General features: G+C 44.0%; 1 protein-coding gene across 10 annotated transcripts in view; it reads left to right on the forward strand.

Moving 5' to 3' along the window:
- Positions 1 to 5,466: 5,466 nt before the first annotated feature.
- Positions 5,467 to 20,500, forward strand: part of Inpp4b (inositol polyphosphate-4-phosphatase type II B) — a 757,204-nt gene continuing 742,170 nt past the window's right edge. For 9 of the 10 annotated variants that reach the window (XM_075976565.1, XM_075976570.1, XM_075976557.1 and 6 more), the window contains exon 1: positions 5,485 to 5,723. The gene's annotated coding sequence lies outside the window, so the exon portion shown is untranslated. Of the gene's footprint in view, positions 5,724 to 20,500 lie in introns of all 10 variants that reach the window. The other variant, XM_075976561.1, reaches the window with a different exon arrangement.

Below are 20,500 nucleotides of genomic sequence, written 5' to 3' on the forward strand. Positions count from 1 at the left end.
ACTACCAAAACTCTAGAATTGACAGAGACATCTCACTTCCTGGATAGTCACCCAGAGTTCTTCAGTACCATTGGGGCATCCATCTTCAGCCTATAGGCCCATAGAATTCAGCAGGCATTTCCACAAAGCAGGAAATTTCAAAGACAGGTCTGCCTATAATGGCAGTTTGCCCCTCACTTTATTTTGTATCCTGCAGAATGTCTTGCAGACTCTCTCATGAAGCAGGAACTCCAAAGGACTGTGTCACCTTTAGGCAAGTTTAGAAGTCCTTTTTCTGTGGATCCTGCATGTCTACTTTATGCAACCAGGCAAGAACACGTTCTTGCTCAAATGGCTAACAAACTCCATATGGAGCCTTTTTGATGACCATCTTCCTCTTGAAGTAGATTGGTGTTGCCAGAAGCAGGTATGTTTCATTGTCATGAAAAGTCTTAAGTTCTTAAAACATTTTAAATTTAAATTGAAGGTCTCTGAAAGATTTGAAGAATATCTATCTAACTGAAATATATCTCTCTACATCTAGAAAATTTAACTAACATGACTACAAGCTTGGCCATTGTACATGATTATCTATTAGCCTATATTTTTTATTTATACATTACATTTTTAAATGAACTATGCAAACACAATACTTTAATCAAGGGTAGAAATATACATATACAGTATAACAAAATTTACCTTAAATTTGTATCAATAAACCAAGATCCATACCAAAGCAAATTATTTATCTCTGTAGCATATCACCCTTTAAATGTAAGTAAACATTTATAAACAATATTTGGTAATATGGGCATTGTTTCTCCAAAATGCTTTCTGTTGTTTATTGGGCAAAGTATTTTCTTTGTGGGGGAGTTCAAAGTGACCTTTTAGGGGATCTCGGTACATCAAACCATTTTGGTCTGGAATGAATCCATAGGTTCTCATCCTCTGTGGACACAAAAGAAGAACCTCTTTTCCAAAGCCACATATCGTTAGAACAAAATTTTAAAGTCAAAATGCCTTTATAATATACATGCTGGCATAGTTTAGCAGTCCATACAATGAAATGTCTCTCTGTACTTAGTTCCTACACACTCAAAAAATTTAAGATAACACAATAATATACATAATCCAGACTGTCTGTGAAATTTTTATTTTTATGTGTTTTTTTTTATTTCTTTTACTCTGTCTCTTTAAAGATGTTACTTTTTTTTTAAAAGATGTGCTTCTTTTTCAATAAATTACTGCTTGGCCCATTAGCTCTAGCTTCTTATTGGCTAGCTCTTATATTAATTTAACCTATTTCTATTAATCTGTATATCACCATTTGACAGTGGATTACCAGCAAAGTTTCAGCATTTCTGACTCTGGCGGCTCTGCATCTCTCTGACTCTGCCTTTCTTCCTCCCAGCATTCAGCCTACCTTTTTCTGCCTACCTAAGTTCTGCCTTGCTATAGGTCCAAAGCAGTTTCTTTATTCATTAATGTTAATCACAGCACACAGAGGGGAGTCCCACATCAGGATCCCACAGTTGACATTGCTTGGGTAACTAAGAGCCTAGATAACCCAGAGATGTAGGATAAAACTAAACACTATTGGGGAAAAAAATCAATGAAAAGGAAATATTCCTAATGATATTCTGCTATGCTCATAGATCAGTGCCTTGTCCAGTCATCATCAGAGAGACTTCCTCCAGCAACAGATGAGAATGGGCGCAGAGACCCATAGCTAGGCATTATACACCCACAGAGACAGTCTAAGTTGGAGGTTATCATCAAATTCCTCCCCTCAGGGCTCAGGAAACACCACCGAAGAGGAGCTGGAAAGACTGTAAGAACCAGAGGGGATGGAGGACACCAGGAGAACAAGGCCCTCTGAATCAAGTAAGCAAGGGACATATGAACTCACAGAAACTGAAGCACCAAGCACAGGACCTACATGGGTCTGCACATGGTTATACACAGGTCCTCTTTGTATAAATTATAGCTATGAACTCAGTATTTTTAAGGTACTTCTGACTGTGAAAATGAGTGATTCTCCAACCTTTGTGCCTGCTCTTGGGATTCTTTTCTTCCTGTTGGGTTGCTGTGTCCAACTTTGTTATTATAGTTTTGTTTCGTTTTATTATATTTTATTTTGTCATGTTGGGTTGTTATCTCTTAGACGCCTGTTCATTTCTAATGAGGGACAGAAAGGGAGTGGATCTCGTGGGGAGGGAAAGGGGGGAAGGACTGGGAGGAGAAGAGGGAGGGGAAACTAAAATCAGGACATTTGTATGAGGAAAGAATCTATTTTCAATAAAGCATGAAAAAAGAAAAAAATTGAGCAAAAACCAAGACTTGATTTGCTGAGTATCATTAATAGGAATGGATGATTAGCTTAAGACAAAACCCAATACCATACATGGTGCCATATTTTAGAAGACATTTTTAATAGCAGAGGATTGTTATAATATAGATGCCCACAGATCGTCTCTCTAAAGCTAATGACTATGTATGGTAAGTGAGTAAGCCACCTCATTGAAAAGGAGAGGTGACACCAATCTCACTGTCCCTGGCTTGATTTTATTGCTTTAAGTAGCATGCTAACTCCTGGGAATCACCTTTGACTTTTGGCTTTACAAAGATATTTCAAAAGGAAATGAGAAAATATTCTGTTTTTCCTTGGCAAATGGAGTTACATTTCAAGAGCACAAGTGGCTGAAAGTTCAAGGGTTCTGAAAGCAGAGGCTGAATGAATCTAATAAACCACAGAAGCACCTGAGTCTTCCAGGCTTATATAGGGAAAAAAGCCACCAAATGACCCAAAAAGGTAAATAGCAGGTTGGTAGAATCCTTTAAGATACTATGTGGTGCACAGATTCACTAGAATCCCTCCCCCCATCCCGCTTTCCCCTATTTTAGACTTCCTCATTGATGTAAGTAGACGTGCCACATTCTTCTCTGATGCCTGGGGAAGGAGCTTGGTCAGAATGACTTGAGTCTGAATTTTAGTTACACTGGGGCTTGTGGGATGGGAGTGGTATTGTCTCACTTTGAGTGTTTGTGTCCAGTGAGTGACTCTGCTTGACAACTCTATTTTAGAGGGGACACTCTGCTGCTTCTGACACATCTTTGGCAGCTTTTACAGCATCTCCTCTCTAAGACCGCCATCTTCTTTTTGCACTTACGGCTGTTTCTCTGAAGTCAGAGGAGAGATGCATTAGTGGCATCTTCAATGTGGTGAGGATGCCCTGGAGCCCCAATGTTCATAGTCTTCTATTCTGTGTATAGTTTACAGGCTGAATTACTGCCAGGAACAGACCGTCCCATTTTTCCAGCAGATTGCATGGACAGGACTTACCCATTGCTTACCACAGTGTGTGTTACAGGCACACAACCAGCTCCCCAAGGATGACCCATAACCTTACAGGTTCTAATGGACAAGTTGGTTCTCAGCATCCCACTTTCCCCCCTTCAGTTCACCTGTGATGGCTGAGCAGAGCAGAAATGACTTGGATATAAAACAAGGAGTGGCCTGCAGGGAGTAGGGTGAGAAGGAGCAAGCATAGTTTCTGGCCCACAGTGTTTTTGAGTCATTCTTTAGACATTTTGTTGAAATTGCAGTGTTCTGAATTCTGCTCCAAACTCTGAGAGTATAGAAGCCACACAAAATATCTGAAAACCAAATAAACCAACCCAACTAACCAACCCAAACTAAGCAACTGGCCAACCCAAACCAATGAATAAACCAACAAACCAACCCATCAACCAACCCTTCAGCCAGTCTACCAAAAAACCAGACCAAATCAACCAACCAAATCAACTAACCAACCAACAAACCAACCAAACCAACCAACCAACCAACCAACCAACCAACTAAACCAAACAACCAAACCAACTAACCAACCAGTCAATCAAACCAACAAACCAACCAATCAAACCAACAAACCAACCAATCAAACCAACCAACCAAACCGAGTCAAACTAACCAGCCAAACCAACCAACCAAACCAACTAAACAACCAATAAACCAAACCAACCAAATTAACCAACCCCAACCAACAAACCAACCAAACCAACCAACCAACCAATCAACCTCAACCAATCCACCAAACCAACCAAATCAATCAACCAAACCAAACAAATCAATCAACCAAACCAAACAAATCAATCAACCAAACCAACCAACAAACCAACTAAAGCCAACCAACTAACCAACCAATTAAGCAAGCCAAGCAACCAACTCAACTAACCAAAAAATCTACATTCCCATTCCCCACTCCCCACCCCTGCCCCCAAAGGACTGAAACCATCTAAGTCCCTGCCCTCATCGACAGAGAATATCCAGCAGCAAATACTTGGGAAGTGAATGGATGTCCATTCAGGCAGTGACAGCAGGGGTGACAGCTGGGGGCAGACACAGCTTTCCATTTTGTAATACTGTTAAGCACTGCCTTAACCCAAATTGATTTCCCTGACTTTAAGATTCCAGGCTCTTTGTCTGACAAATGTCACACTTGTGTACAAGAATTTGTGCTTTATTTAAAATGCCAGTTTAAAGGGTTGTAAGAAAGAAAAAGGCCTAGCGTGCCTTTTTGGGTGAGCTCTGGGAAGGATTTGTTCTGAGCAGAGTGGTCAAACCTCTCCAAGAAAACCGCCAGGTGGCACCTGTAAGGCGCAGATGGGGAGAGTCATTTGCCCCACCCCCATAGCCTGGACTCTCCAGGCTACCCATCACCCCTCGGGCTTTTTGGCGAGGAAGTGGGGGAGTTTTAATCTCTTTCCAGACTGCGTGATTACACACTCAATTTCCTGACACCCCAAACACACCGAGGGCGGATTTGTCTCCATGCAACCAGGCTGTCAAAGGCATGGGCCCTGTGGTTGGGAGAACTTGCCACTCTCTGCACGGTGGGGACGGGCTATGATCTGCCCCTGAGCCCAGGACTGCTCAGCCTGGATCAAGGGAGAAAGAGTTCTCAGGACCGTGACATACAGAAGTCACCAAAACGTGGGACACCGCTTCACATGACTCCCACGCCCAATCCTCTTCCCGGGGGCAGTCAGTGGGAACTGGTCTGGGGCACCATCTCTTCTTCTTTTACATTTATTTATTTTTTTCTCCTCCGCAGTCGCTTCTCTTGCCCTGGCACTGTGGGTGCCTCAGGCTACCCCTCCCCTTCGCTCTGGTGACCCCACACCGCAGGACAGGTAGCTGTCCCCAGAGACAACACAGAGAGTCTTAGCGGCGGGTGTCAGTAAACAGAAGCAGCGTGTTGTGGTCATTTCCGAAGTGTGCGGTGGGGCCACCAACTCCTTCTGTGGCGGGGAAGCGAGCTGCGCCAATTGCAAGTCTGCCGCTGCTCCTCTTAGGTGGCTGGGTGGTGACATTGGGAGGAGACCATTCTGAGGGAGTGAGCCTACAACGACAAGGAAGAGGGCGTTGGGGGTGGGGACATGGCGACAGTGCCAGGGGGCGTGTGAGCCGCGGGCGAAGAGCAACTTCAGCCGGGCGCGTGCGGCTGGGCGGCGGGCGGAGCGTGAGCTGCCAGCCTGGAGCGGGGAGCAGGGAGCCGGGAGCCACGGCCCGCGCCCTGCGCGTTAGGATCCTCCGGGTTCCCAGCCCCGGGTGCTGAGCTCGCCGCTATAAATAGCAGGTTACAGCTTCTGCTTGGGCGCACACGCTCTCACTGGAGAACGCAGGAAAGTCAGCCCGAAAGTGTCTGCCGCTGCTATCGCCCCCTACTCAGCCTCTGTGAGAGGTAACATCCTGCCTGGGATCTTGGGGCTCCGGGGGAGGGAATTTTGCGGGTAAGGCGGGTGAGGAAGGGTGAACCAGAAGCTGTAGGGTGCGTCTGAGAGCTTGGGGTTGGGGGACTCGTCCTGCCTGAGAGGCAGCTTGTGTGTTTCTTATCAAGTTTCCCAGCTTGCAACCGCGATTGTTTCTTTAGCCTTTCCGCCGAAGGGGTGGCTTCTGGGGGTACCCCTGTGACCCTCGTTACTGCCTGGTGCAGCTCCCCCGGCCTGGCACTCACGCGTGTACACACACACACACACACGCGCGCGCACATATTACACACACACACACACACACACACACACACACACACACACACACACACAGAGTCCCACCCCCGGGTGACACTGAGCTCTGGTCCAACTGATCTACCCAGGCTGTGCCCACCTGAGAGAGGTCCTGAAGACGCTGCAGTGACTGGGAGTGCATAGGAGCTCCTTCTCACTCCTAGTCCCAATCACTGACTGCTGCCTGCCTCAGAGGAAGTGGCCCTGGCCCCTAAGCCATGGAAGGGATGCCTGGGTAGCAGTTGACTAAAGAACCCCCTCTCCATGGCCATTTCCAGCCCCACCTTCAGTAACTCCTGGCAAAAAACAAAAACAAAAAAACAAAACAAAACCCCAAACAAACAGTCAGGCCTGTTTCCTCTTGGCTACCTTTGTGTTTTACCTACCCCAAAGAGGAGTCAAGAAGTCATAAAATCAGGGCCTCAGGGTAAGAGGGGGTGGAAGGTCCATGAGAGGATTCTCTGGAGTCTGAAATCTGCACTGCAGCCCTCTTGAGCTCATCTGGCCCCTCTGGCAGTGCCAGGAGCCAGAGTATGTCCAGGAAGCTGCTTCTTGTGCGGACTTTCAGGTTCCGTTCTAGGTGATGCTAGAGTCATAAGGCATCTGTGATTGCACCTCCTGGAACCTTTGATTTTGCTTCCTCTGGGACGGTGGTTTCTGTCCCCGAGGACATACAGTGATTTCTGTTCGGGGGACAGAAGCTTTATAGGTGAGGATGTGCATATTGATGAGATAGTTGCTGCCGCACAAAACTTACTGGAAAAACCCAGAGGAGAGAGAGGCGGCAGTTGCTGTTAGGGGACCAAGGATTCTTAAGGGTGAGGATGTTCACGTTGATCAGGTTGTTCCTGCAGCCACAACTCACCAGGGAACCCCTGCGGCACCTCTTGTCACATTTGTCTTATGACATAGAATGGCTTCTTTGTTTATTTTAATGTTTGTCTTTCTTTAAATCAGGCTTCTCCCCTCTTTCTTAAATGCCATTTGAGGTCATTGCTTGGGTGTTACATATTGCTTCTTTCCTCCTTAGCATGAAAGAACTTGTTTATATACATATGTGAAATTGCAGAGGGCAGGGGAGAAATTGTCTCTCAGATGACGGGCACGAGGTGTATATCTGCATTTAGAGGATCTTGCTGGCACAGGTATCAATCTGACTTGGTTCAAAGAGTCATCAGCAGAGTGGCTGACTGATGCCGTAGAGGTAGAGTTGGGAGAAGCTTGGGCAAGCGGGCACTGTCAGCTCAGTGTGGGGAAATACATTATCTCATCTTCTTCGGGATATGCTCCAGAGAAGCATTGACATGAAACCACAGTGACTGATCAGTGCCCCTCCCCTCTGCTCAGCATCTGGGCCTCAACCTCGAACCTGTGGGAGTTTCTATGAGTTAAAACAGGTCTGCAAAACACTGGTTTTTACAGCATTCCTTGATATGTGAACGAGTCTCTGCATCTATATGCGTTTCTTGTGCTTTTTCTTTGGCTCTTTTTCTTTCTTTTTTGCCTTTGTTTTGTTTTATCCTATTTTATTTTGTTATTATCTGTGAGATGCCTGTTTTCTGACAAGAGTCAGAAAGGGTGTGGATTCAGATGGGAGGGGAGGTGGGGAGGATCTGAAAGGAGTTGGGGTGAGAAAACTGAAATCAGAATAGAATGTATGAAAAAAATCTATTTTAATTAGAAGAAAAATAATAGAAAAAAAAAGGAAAGCTTTTTCTGTGGGTTTCTCTCAACTGTGACTGAGAAGATTGTCCTTGAAAGGTTAGGAAACGTGAATGTCAAGAGAGGCTAGAGGTTCTGTGCCATTGGAAAACGTTTTCTGATTGAATTCTAGCATTCTGCATTGTAGAAAAGTATTCTCACTGGTGAGGTAAGCAGTGTTTGTGAGAAACTGATGGCCAATAGGGTGCTTGGAACAGTCAAAGACTCATTGACGTTCTGGGAAGAAAACACTCTTGGAATACTGACCTCCGCTCCTCTCTGGGGATGCAGATTGATTGAATGACTTTAGCGCTTATAAGATTTTCTTGTCAAGATACTACCTGGCTCTCATCCTGTAGAGCCATTGGTCAACTCTGGTTAGAAGACAATGCAATTACATTTTAGTTTTCTGAAATGGAAAGTGAAATTGAGCTCTGGAGAAGTCAGCTCTTTTCAAAGTTCCTGGTTTCTTTTCTGAAACATCGCACTGGCTTCCAGTACAAGTCAGGCCAGGCCCCACACGGGTAACAGCTGACTTCCCCTTCTATCTTCAGGCAAAGTCCTAGAAGGCAACTTCGTGAAAGACAACTGCCAGCCCATCTTGTCACTTAGCAACAAGTAAATATCAGTTTCCAGGTAAGCATCTAGCTTCGGAAACTGCCAAGTTCAAGTCAGAGGAAAGTGTAGGCAGGGAGGAAAATGCTTGCTGAGTATCTGCCATTTTTGCTGTTTTCACCCAGCGGTGCTAATGATTAGATAGATACACAGGTGTCATCTGTTTCGTTATCTTTGTGGAATAGCCTGTCATTCCTAGAGCACTTTTAATTGGAATAAGGACTACATGTTCAAAACATGTATTTTTTTTTTGTATTCTGTATCTTATTCTTTTAAAGGGACTGATCTCTCTCCAAAGGCCTAACTAAGGAAGTTGCTCCAAAAGCCACCTTGTTACTCTTTTTCATTTTGTGCGTTTTAGAAATCTCTACCAGCGAGCCCCTTCGAAGACACTAATTTCATATGTACTTTAATATTCAGGCTTAAGAATAAGTGTTGTTCAATAAATAATTTCATCATAAACATTTATTTATAGAAAACTCCGAATGATGATGCTATAATTGAATTTTGCCTGTGGGATTCATGCAGTCTTGGTGCTTCAAAACTATAGATGTAGTGTATACCTAGAAAAACTATTTAGATGTGGGAAACTTACATGGAAGCTTCCAGAGTCCCAGGCATGTTGCCACTGGAGTCAAGATGTCCCAGTCGGTCTCTTTGTTTCTTTTACCCCCTTATTCATTACTAAAAGAGTTGTTTTTTTTTTAATGCTCATGGTGAGACTGAAGAGATGGATCAGTATTTTGCAGAGGAGCTGGGTTTGGTTCCCAGCAACTTCATTGGTCTTCACAAGGGCTCATAACTCCTGTTCCAGGGGATCTGAACCCTCTTATGGCCTTCCCCAGGCACCTATACACACTATACACATAAAACCCATACAGGCACACGTACATATACACACACATGCTATGGTGCTTTCAGGATTCTGACTGCTCAGACTGAACAGTCTAGTACTGTTGAAGAACTTTTTGTCTTTTATCCAAGGCACTGTGACGCCTCCTGTGCTCTGGCCTGGAGTACCTCATGTTAGACAATATGCTTAAGGCCTGTGGACTGTGATTGTAGAGTCCTGAATTTACATCTTTCCAGTTGTCTCTGCAATTTTGCTGATGTGGGTGTCATGATGGATGCCATCCAGCACAATGTAGCACTCTTAAATGTTTTCCAACATTTCTTGAGTTGTGTGTGGAGTAAGTTCTGTTTCTTACAGGGCACTGACAGGCCTTGATGGGCACTCTCCAGAGGTGAGTGGGGTGAATGGCATTGGAGGTTCCCAAATCCTACAGTTTTGATGGGATTTCCTTGGAGAACTATTTAAATAAATAATTTTCACAGGAATGGAGATAACACTTTTTTTGTTTTTGATCTTTCTGTTGTTGTTGTTATTGTTGTTCTTCAAGGCAGGGTTTTTATGTGCAGCTTTTTGGAGCCTATCCTGGATTTGCTCTGTAGACCAGGTTGACCTCAAACTCAAAGAGATTCGCCTGCTTCTATCTCCCAAGTTCTGGGATCAAAAGCATGCATCATCACCGTCTGGTGAGAAAACATTCTTTTTAAACAGGAGTTTTGACTTTCATGTATCTATTATCTCTCCATATACCTATCATCTGACTGTCTAGCCAATCTTCCTTCTACTTGCATATCAATTATCTGCTTACATGCCTACCTATCCATTCATATGTTCATCTGTCTGCCTACCTGCCTATCTATCCATCCACATATTCGCCTGGTCTCTCTATTTTCAGCAAAGTGATGCAACAAGCTCCACAGTGAAATTGTTCAGTGGTCTTCTCCGATGTTCTCCAATGTTAGGAAAGGCACACACAGTCCTTATTAATAGTGATGTTTATATTGAATCACTGAAGTGAAAATAGTAATGAAAAACGTCTTGCAGGATACAAAAGAAATAGCGTTAAAAAACTTTCCTTGAGCTGTTTATATAATCTGAGCATTAATTTAAAATATTGCAAAAAGAAAACTTGACATTTGTATTTCTCAAAAGAGAGTGAGTTTTGAAAAGTTAAGCGTCAGTGTTTTAGAGAGCGCCTTTAGAATTGCTTGCTAGGAGAACTGGAGTGCAGAGCTAGAATCGAGAGCTAGAAATGTGTCTCAGGAATAGAGCGGCTTCCTCAGATCTGAAAGGTTCTGGGTTCAGTCCTGGCACTGTGACAAATGAATTGTCTTCGTTAGGGTTTTTATTGCGGTGATGAAACATGATGACTGAAAAGCTAATCAAGGAGAAAAAGGTGTATGGCTTGCACTTCTATATCACAGTTCATCATCAAAGGAAGTCCGGGCAGGAACTCAGGCAGGGCAGGAACTCAGGCAGGGCAGGAACTCAGGCAGGGCAGGAACCTGGAGGCAGGAGCTGATGCAGAGGCCATGGAAGGGAGCTGCTTACTTACTGGCTTGTTCCCCATGGCTTGCTCAGTCTGCTTTCTTATAGTCAGGACCACTAGCCCAGCGATGGCCCCACTCACAATGGGCTGGACCCTCCCCCATCAATCACTAATTAAGAATATGCCCTGCATATGGATCTTACAGAGGCAGGATTTTTTTTTTTTTGGTTTGAGGTTCCCACCTTTCAGATAACTCTAGTTTTTGTAAAGCTGACATAAAACAATCCAGCACATGAGTGAAAAACAAAAATGAGGAGCCAGACAACAGCAGCAATGACAACCAAATACCCATCCAACGCTCTGATAGCTTTCCGCGCTGAAGATGTAGGTCAGCAGTAAAGCACTTGTCTAGTTTGAAGAAGACCTTGAGGGGGGCCCCCAGTGTCACAAAATGAACTAACAAACTAGCTAGCTGACTAGAAGCTCTTAAAATTACAGTTGGAGGTCTTGAGTAGGCATGGTAGTTAGTACAGGCCTATAGTCCTAGAATTTGGGAGGCTGAGGCAGGAAGACTGTCAGTCTGGAATATGGAATACATACATGCCCTTGCTAGTTGTTGAGGTCATCCACAGCAGGCGTGTTCTTGGTACTTTTACATAGCTTTTGCTTAACTGGTGTCGGGACAAAAGCTCAGAGGTGAGCATCACTGGCTAGTTCACCAGTACATAAAAAGTCCTCCAACATAAGGGAAATCAAGTAAAACTGAGAATCAGAGGCATCTTAACCTGAGGTTAAAAGCTGTGCACTTGAACGGAGTCGGCAGCAGTCCGTGAGCAAACATTAAATATCATTAATCATTATTTAACATCACCTGATGTTACTCTAAACACTTTTGTATTACAGACTCTCTAGTCCTGTTCCACTTACAGATGAATATTTTTTTAAAAAACTTTTAAAGATTTTACAAAATTTTATTCTTTAAAAATATTTTTGTAAGATTGATTTAGGTGTGTGTGTGTGTGTGCGTGCGCAGGTGCACTTATTCTTGCACACGGAGGTCAGAAGTGGGTGTCTGCTATCCACTATCTCTCTTTGACTATTCCTTTGAGGGAGGGTGTCTCTTGAACCTAATGCTGCCATTTTCTGGGCTAGGCTGAAGTAGGCCTCTGGTGACTCTGCTCCCTCTGGAGCTGAGGTTACAGGCATGAACAGGAGAGACAGCTTGTCACGTGGGTCTAAGACCTGAACTCTGCTCCTCATTGAGAGCTCTTAACCAGCGAACCATCTCTCCAGCCCGCACAATAAAATATTTTGCTAGGAGAACTCAAGAACAATGGCAATGGGTTTTCGATCCTTCTGCACGTACTGGCTTTGTGGGAGCCTAGGCAGTTTGGATGCTCACCTTACTAGACCTGGATGGAGGTGGGTGGTCCTTGGACTTCCCACAGGGCAGGGAACCCTGATTGCTCTTTGGGCTGACGAGGGAGGGGGACTTGACTGGGGGAGGGGGAGGGAAATGGGAGGCAGTGGCAGGGAAGAGACAGAAATCTTTAATAAACAAACAAACAAACAAACAAACAAACAAACAAACAAATAAATAAATAAAATATTTTGCTAGGTGAAGCACAGTGTAAAAATTCCAGTTTTAGCCGGGCGGTGGTGGCCACATTTTTAATCCCAGCACTTGGGAGGCAGAGACAAGCACATCTCTGTGAGTTTGAGGCCGGCCTGATCTACAAGAGATAGTTCCAGGACAGGCATGGAAGTTAAAGAAAAACCCTGTCTCAAACAACAATGACAAGCCAGTTTCATGTGGTATTGTACATCTGTAATCCCAATACTCAGGAGGTGGAGGCAGGAAGAAAGAGAGGAGGTCAAGTCCTCCTCAGCTATACAGTGGGTCTAAGGCCCCTGTGGAATAACAGAGAATCCTGTCTCAAAACAAACGAAGAAACAAACAAAGCCCCACATTAGCTGGTGATGTATCTCTGTGGTAAACCAACTTTCCTAGCATCTGAAAATCCCTGGATTCAATTTCAAGCACCACATACACAAATACCACCTTAAAACAGCAAATAGGTTTTTTTTTTGTCTTCATTAACAAAATCTGCAGATTTCTATATTTACTAACCTACTTGGATATGTCTTAATGAGAAAGATTACCTTTAATGGCATGCATTATTTCATATATTTCCAACAGCCCCCCCCCTTTTCTGTTTAAATCTTGAGGTTAAATATGTCTCCAAATTGTCTTCGGTAAGATTGCTTTAAAATACAGCATTGGCTCCTTTTGGGAGCTTCCAGGGGCAGCTGACATTACAGACACTCAGCACCAGGTGGCAGTGTGCAGCGCTTAGCTGCTGGGCTCTTCACTGCACTCATTTTGAAAGCGGTTTCTTTTAAATTATTTATTTATCTCATGGGCGAGTTGATTTAGTTAGCGTCCATAAGCACACAGACGTGGAAAATTGCATTTTGGAGATCTGGTATTTGAAATTCTTTAACGATTTGATTGTAATATTCAGCATGCCCCGCTCTTCTGAGGGGTGTGCATACCTAAAGAACTCACTCTCCGAGATGAATGGAATTGAATGTGCCACAATTTTGCTTTTGCCTGGGTAAGCAAGAAGGAAAGGGAAAATTAAAAGAACACAGTGAGAATAAAAGCGTGTGGTTATTCTGAAACGGGCATCATGTCACCCATTAACCATCCACGTTTGGACCCCGGTCCTTTCACAACACACCCGGTCTTTCCCCTCGGGATCACTGCCTATTTTGTCTCCCCTCAGCCTTCCTGCCAGTTCTTCCTCATCAATTCAACAAACAAACAAAAAACAAGACCAAGCGAGTTGTGCATAGCAGTCTATGTCTCTAATTCCATCACTAAGAAAACAGAGATGAGAAGATAATGACTTCGGGTCCATCCTCGGATACATAGCAAGGCCCTACCTTAAAAGCAAAGCAAAACAAAAAAAACAGCACTACCAACAAAGCAACACAAATGAAGGAAGGAAGGGAGGGAGGGAGGGAGAGAGGGAGAGGGAGGAAGAGACGAAAAGTTGCAGCTCTGATGCTCATGTTATCCCCGAAGGCTCTCTATTACATGATGCATCAGAGAACAAACTGGACCAGCCTTAGAGCACTTACAATTTCTTGGTGATTATGCAGGTGAAAGTTAACTGAAACGATTTCTTCTTGGTTAACCTGGTTGTAGACTTGCCTGTCTTTAGGTGGATGATTAAATTATGAGTCATAACAGATTCAATCAGTTCATTCATAAGTGCAGCAGGAGGGAGCAACTGCATCGTCTCCCTTTCTAAATGATAGGGCCTTTCAATCATGTTCACGGTAGGTGGCTCCCGTAGGAATGGGGACTGAGGGAAATGGTCACTAATGCTGGCAATTAAGAGATGCATTAGTTAGGATATTTTATTATATAAACATTCAAAGCTCATAAGCTTAGTCCAGTGGATTCTTGTCTAACCCATAGCTAGAAGCTAGAGTTCTCCACTCAGGACAAGTGGATTCTTGTACACTCCATAGCCAGGTGCTACAATTATCCACTCAGGACAAGCGGGTTTTTGTTTACCCCATAGCCAGATGCTATAGTTGGCCATTTTGATTTCATCTGACAGCACTTTATAAACTTAACTAACTTCCTCAAGATCACACAGCTGATTAGTGAAAGAGTGAGTGTAGGGTCGAGGTGATATGTATCATAGAAGGACATTTTCAGAAACAGTTCCCGGAATAAAACATCGGTCATGCTTCCTTAGAAAATTGGAAGTCCTGGCTTCTGAAAATTTACTTGAGTTAGAACTCATTATCTGAGGTGAGAATGTTTGAACATTTGAGAACCTGAGATGTTGTTTGGCCTTCTCCTTTGAGCAAGGCAAGGATCTACTGAAATAGAGCTTTTCCATATTGTAGAGCTGAAACTTCAAATGAAGAGAATTGTGAAAGACTTCAGAAAGTTGGTAGTCTACAATCTCCTGGCCATTGTATGCCTAGCATCAACTATAACTCACCTGACAGAAAATAATCTATTTCTAAGGGAGTTTATTACCGTATTTTATTAATATGTGTATAGATTATATGGGGAACAAAAACTAGCATCATTTTCTTAATAGATACTTGTTTTTACTTAAATGAATTTTTTGAGTGGTGCTTTCTATATTAGTTAGGTTTGCATCTCTGAGGCCTCTATGACTGACTGAAACATTATATTGAAAGGAGCTTACTTTTGTCTCAGGGTTTTTGTGAAGGCTCAAAAATGTGACCCTATTCCCCTTTGTCTGAAGGTCAGAGAGTTTGAGGTTGCTCAGTGTTGTTAACAACTGTGGCTACTTGGTGTTTTGGATATAAGATGGCTCCTATAGCTACAGGTAGATCCATTCCACCAAAGGTCAGAGAATTCAAGCATAACTCTGCTCCTTCTTTCAAATTTGGAGATTTGACTTAGGGAGTGGCTGACTTTAGAATACTTGGTCTAGGATGGGTTCACTGCCTAAACAGCAGAATGCTTTTCTCATGAATTAACGGCTTGATGTCTTAAAGTATTGAGGCAAGGAACTGTTCTAATTGTCCCTTGTACCATGTTAAAGCAGTCTTTTGCTTTCTCTCCCCCCCCTCCCCGTTGTATTGGGGTATAAAAGTGTATGGAGCTGGTGGTGGTAGCTCATGCTGGTAGAATTTGCTGAAGAGGCAGAAGCAGGAGGATCACGAGTTCGAGGCCAGCCTGGGCTACACATTTCTTTGGCCAGGTGGTGGTGGTGACACACTGGAAAATTAAACCCAGGCAAACTTAGAGCTAAGAACTCAGTATGTAAAAGGAGGCTGAGCTGCCCTCCTGATACTATCTTCTGTCTCTGCTTTTCCTTCTTATCTCTGTTCCTCCCACCTAACTTTTCTTATCCCTGGAATGTGCAAACCTGCCAGAGGGGGGACCTGAGAGAAGTCACCCCCAAAGGCAGCTGTGACATATGGCAGCCCAACGTGGCATGGCCATCTCAGTCTGTTATAGAGCAAAAGGAATGGTGAGGTTCGTGTGGCAGGATCCACATAAGAGGTTCCTTACACGGAGAAGGACCCAGACTGTGATAGGAGCCAGGGGCCAGGCGTGACCATCAGCTCTCCTCCCCTAATGGCCTACTTCCGCCCTCCAAGTCCTACCTTCCTGTGCCTCTCCAGTCTTGCACAAGGAGTCAGCAGCTGGTAACACAGTCGAAAGCTCCTGGCTGACTCAGCTTCAAGCCATAGTGATTTCCTTCCTGGGATGTGTTGAAAGATGATCCCCCTTATTCATGTTCTTCATGCCTGCTTTCCTGGTGTGGCCAACGGTGAGAAGGAAGAGCGCTACACACTTGAGATAGTGCTCAGGAAGTAATAGAGCCATTCATTGGGTTCCATTGATTTCCTTAAGTTTTTTCCATTCATTGTCTCGTGATTATGAATGTAGAAAGCCTCCATTGACACAAATAATGGACAAGTAAAGTCTACAGAGGCAGACAAAAAAAATCACCTAAATTGTCATTATTAGCCTTTTGCATTTCTTTTGAGAATTTTCTATGATTCTTTCATAATGATTACAGTGTCTTTGTGGTTGTGCGTTCTGTTTCTTTTTTAATTTAAAATTCTCTCCTTAAAACCAGCTTAGATACTGATTGACACCTGTTGTCAGTAAGGTTCTCTGCTAGACTATGCTCTGCTTATCACAGTGAATAATGAAGACAGCCACTTTCTGTCTACGTGGAAGCTGGATACATAGCGGAAATGTCTGCAGTCCCCACAATCCTACGGGAGATCACACATGTCTGCAGTCCCCACAGTCCTACAGGAGATCACACGTCTGCGGTCCCCACAGTCCTACAGGAGATCACACGTCTGCGGTCCCCACAGTCCTGCAGGAGATCACACATGTCTGCGGTCCCCACAGTCCTACAGGAGATCACACATGTCTGCAGTCCCCACAGTCCTACAGGAGATCACACATGCCTGCGGTCCCCACAGTCCTGCAGGAGATCACACATGTCTGCGGTCCCCACAGTCCTACAGGAGATCACACATGTCTGCGGTCCCCACAGTCCTACAGGAGATCACACATGTCTGCGGTCCCCACAGTCCTGCAGGAGATCACACATGTCTGCAGTCCCCACAGTCCCATGGGAGATCACACATGTCTGCAGTCCCCACAGTCCCATGGGAGATCACACATGTCTGTGGTCCCCACAGTCCTACAGGAGATCACACATGTCTGTTGTCCCCACAGTCCTACAGGAGATCACACGTCTGTGGTCCCCACAGTCCTACAGGAGATCACACGTCTGTGGTCCCCACAGTCCTACAGGAGATCACACGTCTGTGGTCCCCACAGTCCTACAGGAGATCACACATGTCTGCAGTCCCCACAGTCCTACAGGAGATCACACATGTCTGCAGTCCCCACAGTCCCATGGGAGATCACACATGTCTGTGGTCCCCACAGTCCTACAGGAGATCACACATGTCTGCAGTCCCCACAATCCTATAGGAGATCAGAGGCAGAGACTGAATTTCCAGAAGCCCAGGGTCCAGCCAACCGGAACATGAAGCAGAAAGACGACCAAATGACCCTGCCTCTGAGACAGTAGGAGGTGAGGACAGATACTTTAGGGCGTCACCTGCACATCGTGACATGCACCAGGATTCACACATATGAATACCCCCATACACACACACACACACACACACACACACACACACACACACACACACACACACACACAGTGTTATCTATTAAATAGAGAAATTCTTTTTAAATTTGAGATTATTTGTGATGATTTTGTTCTCATCAAATTGTGATAAGTTTTTTGTTTGATCTCATTGATTGTTCTTCTGCCCCACTCAGGAACAATTCTGAGAAATAGCACATTGAATAAAGGATGTGAAACTTTTAATGAGCCCTCACACTTACTACCAAATTGTTTTCCAGAAGGCTTGTATTTATTTGTATGCTCCCAGGAAGATCTGCCATCATTTTATCAGCACTAAAGCTACAAAAATGTGTCAGTTCAAAGGGTGAAGGTGAGTTTAACCAAAGCTATTGAGCAACTGCAGCCTTCTGGAGGCCATTCATAATATAAACCCTGTTATCAGGGTCCGTGTTACTCTTTTGGTTTTTTGAGATAGGGTTTCTCTATTGCTTTGGAACCTGTTCATGAACTAGCTCTTGTAGACCAGGCTGACCTTAAACTCACAGAGATCTGCCTGCCTCTGCCTCCTGAGTGCTGGGATTAAAGGCGTGTGCCACCACCTTCTGGCAGGTATTCATGTTAGACACACTCACTTTGGGTGATAGCTAGAGACCGTGTCGGTCTTACTATTCATCCTTTGTTTTTATTATTATTATTATTATGATGATGATGTGCTAGATATTTAGCCAGGGCATTGTATGTGTTATTCACTCATGAAGATTTATTCCTAGACCCCCTCTCATTTTAAAGATTAGGAAATGTTCTCTGAGGGAGGTTTAACTAACCTACCCCAGATCACATTGCTGGTTAGTAGCAGGATGCATGTATGACCAAAATTGATACTAGTTTAAAGTCTAGACTTTAGGAGGATGGTTCAGTGAGCAAAATGGATCCCCGAATGTCATGTAACCACCCCCTCTGTCCCTCCGTCCCTCTCTCTCTCTCTCTCTCCCTCTCCCTTCCCCTTCCTCCCTCCCTCCCTCCCTCCCTCCCTCCCTCCCTCCCTCCCTCCCTCCCTCCCTCCTTCCCTCCCTCTGTCTCTCTCTCTCTTTCATGCAGATGCTCCCACAAATATTCCCACACTTACAAACATTTTTAGTTTTCATGTGCAACACGTGCAGGTGTTCCCACAAATATCCCCACACTTACAGACATTCTTAGTCTGCGTGTGCATACACATGCAGGTGTTCCCACAAATATCCCCACACTTACAAACGTTCTTAGTCTGCGTGTGCAACACACATGCAGGTGTTCCCACAAATATCCCCACACTTACAGACATTCTTAGTCTGCGTGTGCACACACTTGCTTTGAGTGGACTTTAGTTCTGCTGCACCCATTTTATTCTATATTCTCCAGTTCCTTTAGGAACACAAATCAGGCTTAAATGCCGCTTTTATATCTTTATGTCCTGTACACTTGAGGCTTCATTTTTAGTATTTTCTTTCCCTCAGTGTTCTTAAGACACTCTCATTGATCTTTCTTCCAAATTAATTTCAGAATAATTTTGTAATCCAATATACTTTGGGGTTTTAATTGAATCTTATTGAGTGGATAAATGGAATTAAGAAGAACTGCTAACTTTCAAAGAGACAGTCTTATCTAAATCTCACTAAAGGTTTGATTTTGGTGACTTTTCATGCTCTGGAGAAGGGCATATGGCAGACATGAGCCCTCTTGCCTAAATCTTTCCCCTTCTATCGTCCACTCATCAAGCCGACCAAAGACCGGGAATTATGCACCCTATGACCTTGGCTTTGCTCTCTTCCAGTTTCCCGTCCAGTGAGATTGGCCATTTTTGAACTATTTTTATTTTTATTTTGTTCTTAGAGCTACTTCATATCTTTGTCTCATGGTGTTTCAGGATCCTATAGAGTACCAGGAAGCTTGAAGGCTTCTATTTCCTATCACAGGGTTACAACCTTGAGTTCTACATGTATTTGTTTAAATTCTTTTACTTTAACTTCAGATTGTACATTCAGTATAAATATTTATCAACAATAGTTCAATTTCTTAACCAGATAGATAACTAGTGAGGCATTAAAATACAGATAAAAAAATACATAAAATTTTGTATATCAGGAATATAGAATGCAACAGATTCTGCTCAGGGGCGATTTTATTTCTTGTATTAAATTTGAAAAAATTACCTGTAAGGATAATCTATTCTGGCTTGTCAAACACATATGGCAGTGTCTTGCCTGGGGATATTGCTTATTATATGGGTCTGTTCATTAGTTATAGAGTTCTTTAAAATGAAAACTGCCCAGAAATGTTTTCATACACATAATTTGTTTATGTGTTTCTCAAGTGCTACCTCACTATCTACTTTAACACTCATCCCTAGGCCTTAGAGTAGGAAAACATTTGCATATTGAAATCACACAAGCTGGTAAGCCTTGTTCTGCTCAACAGGAGTCCTCCCTGTTTCCTCAAAGTTGAGCTTTTTTCTCTCTGGCTGGAGGACCACGCCTGCTGCTTGGGCTCCTCTCAGGATGCTGCCAATAGACAAGGATTTTTCAAGGGGTCTTCAGGTCTGTGTCACGTCTACGCTTTATTTCAAGGGCAGCTCCTCTGTGTGATGGGGATTATTTACTGCAACTGCTATTCTGAGACATACACTTTGGCGTTGTGCAAGAATCAGGTTTGTCTGCCTCTTTAAGATGCCAGGGGCTTCTTCACAGGTGAGTCTCGGGGTCAGCATCTACTAACATCCTCCTTGACTTCATGGGCCAGGTAATTGAGCCATGCGTCAGATGCAGACAAGTGAAGAGTTTATAACTGGCTTCTGACCATTTGCTGTCTTCTAGGCTCTGTTTTACATACTTCTATTTGCTTGTATGCTTGGAACTTGGAGCAGCAGCAGAAATGAAAGCCTCCCAAGGCTTCATGGGGGCTTTTGTCTTACCTGTTTAGATTTCCCAGGCAGACACTCTTGGTGACTGGTGCTGAGGGAGAGTGTGCCCGCTGCCAAGCAGAGACAGTGCCATAGTGCTCTAAGTCGTACATTCTACTTGAGTTCTCATGTGCGCAGGAGCCAGCTAGCTAGCCACACTAGCTCAGCCAGTG

Source organism: Microtus pennsylvanicus, chromosome 6 (genome assembly GCF_037038515.1).
Source record: "Microtus pennsylvanicus isolate mMicPen1 chromosome 6, mMicPen1.hap1, whole genome shotgun sequence".
NCBI classification, from domain to species: Eukaryota; Metazoa; Chordata; class Mammalia; order Rodentia; family Cricetidae; genus Microtus; species Microtus pennsylvanicus.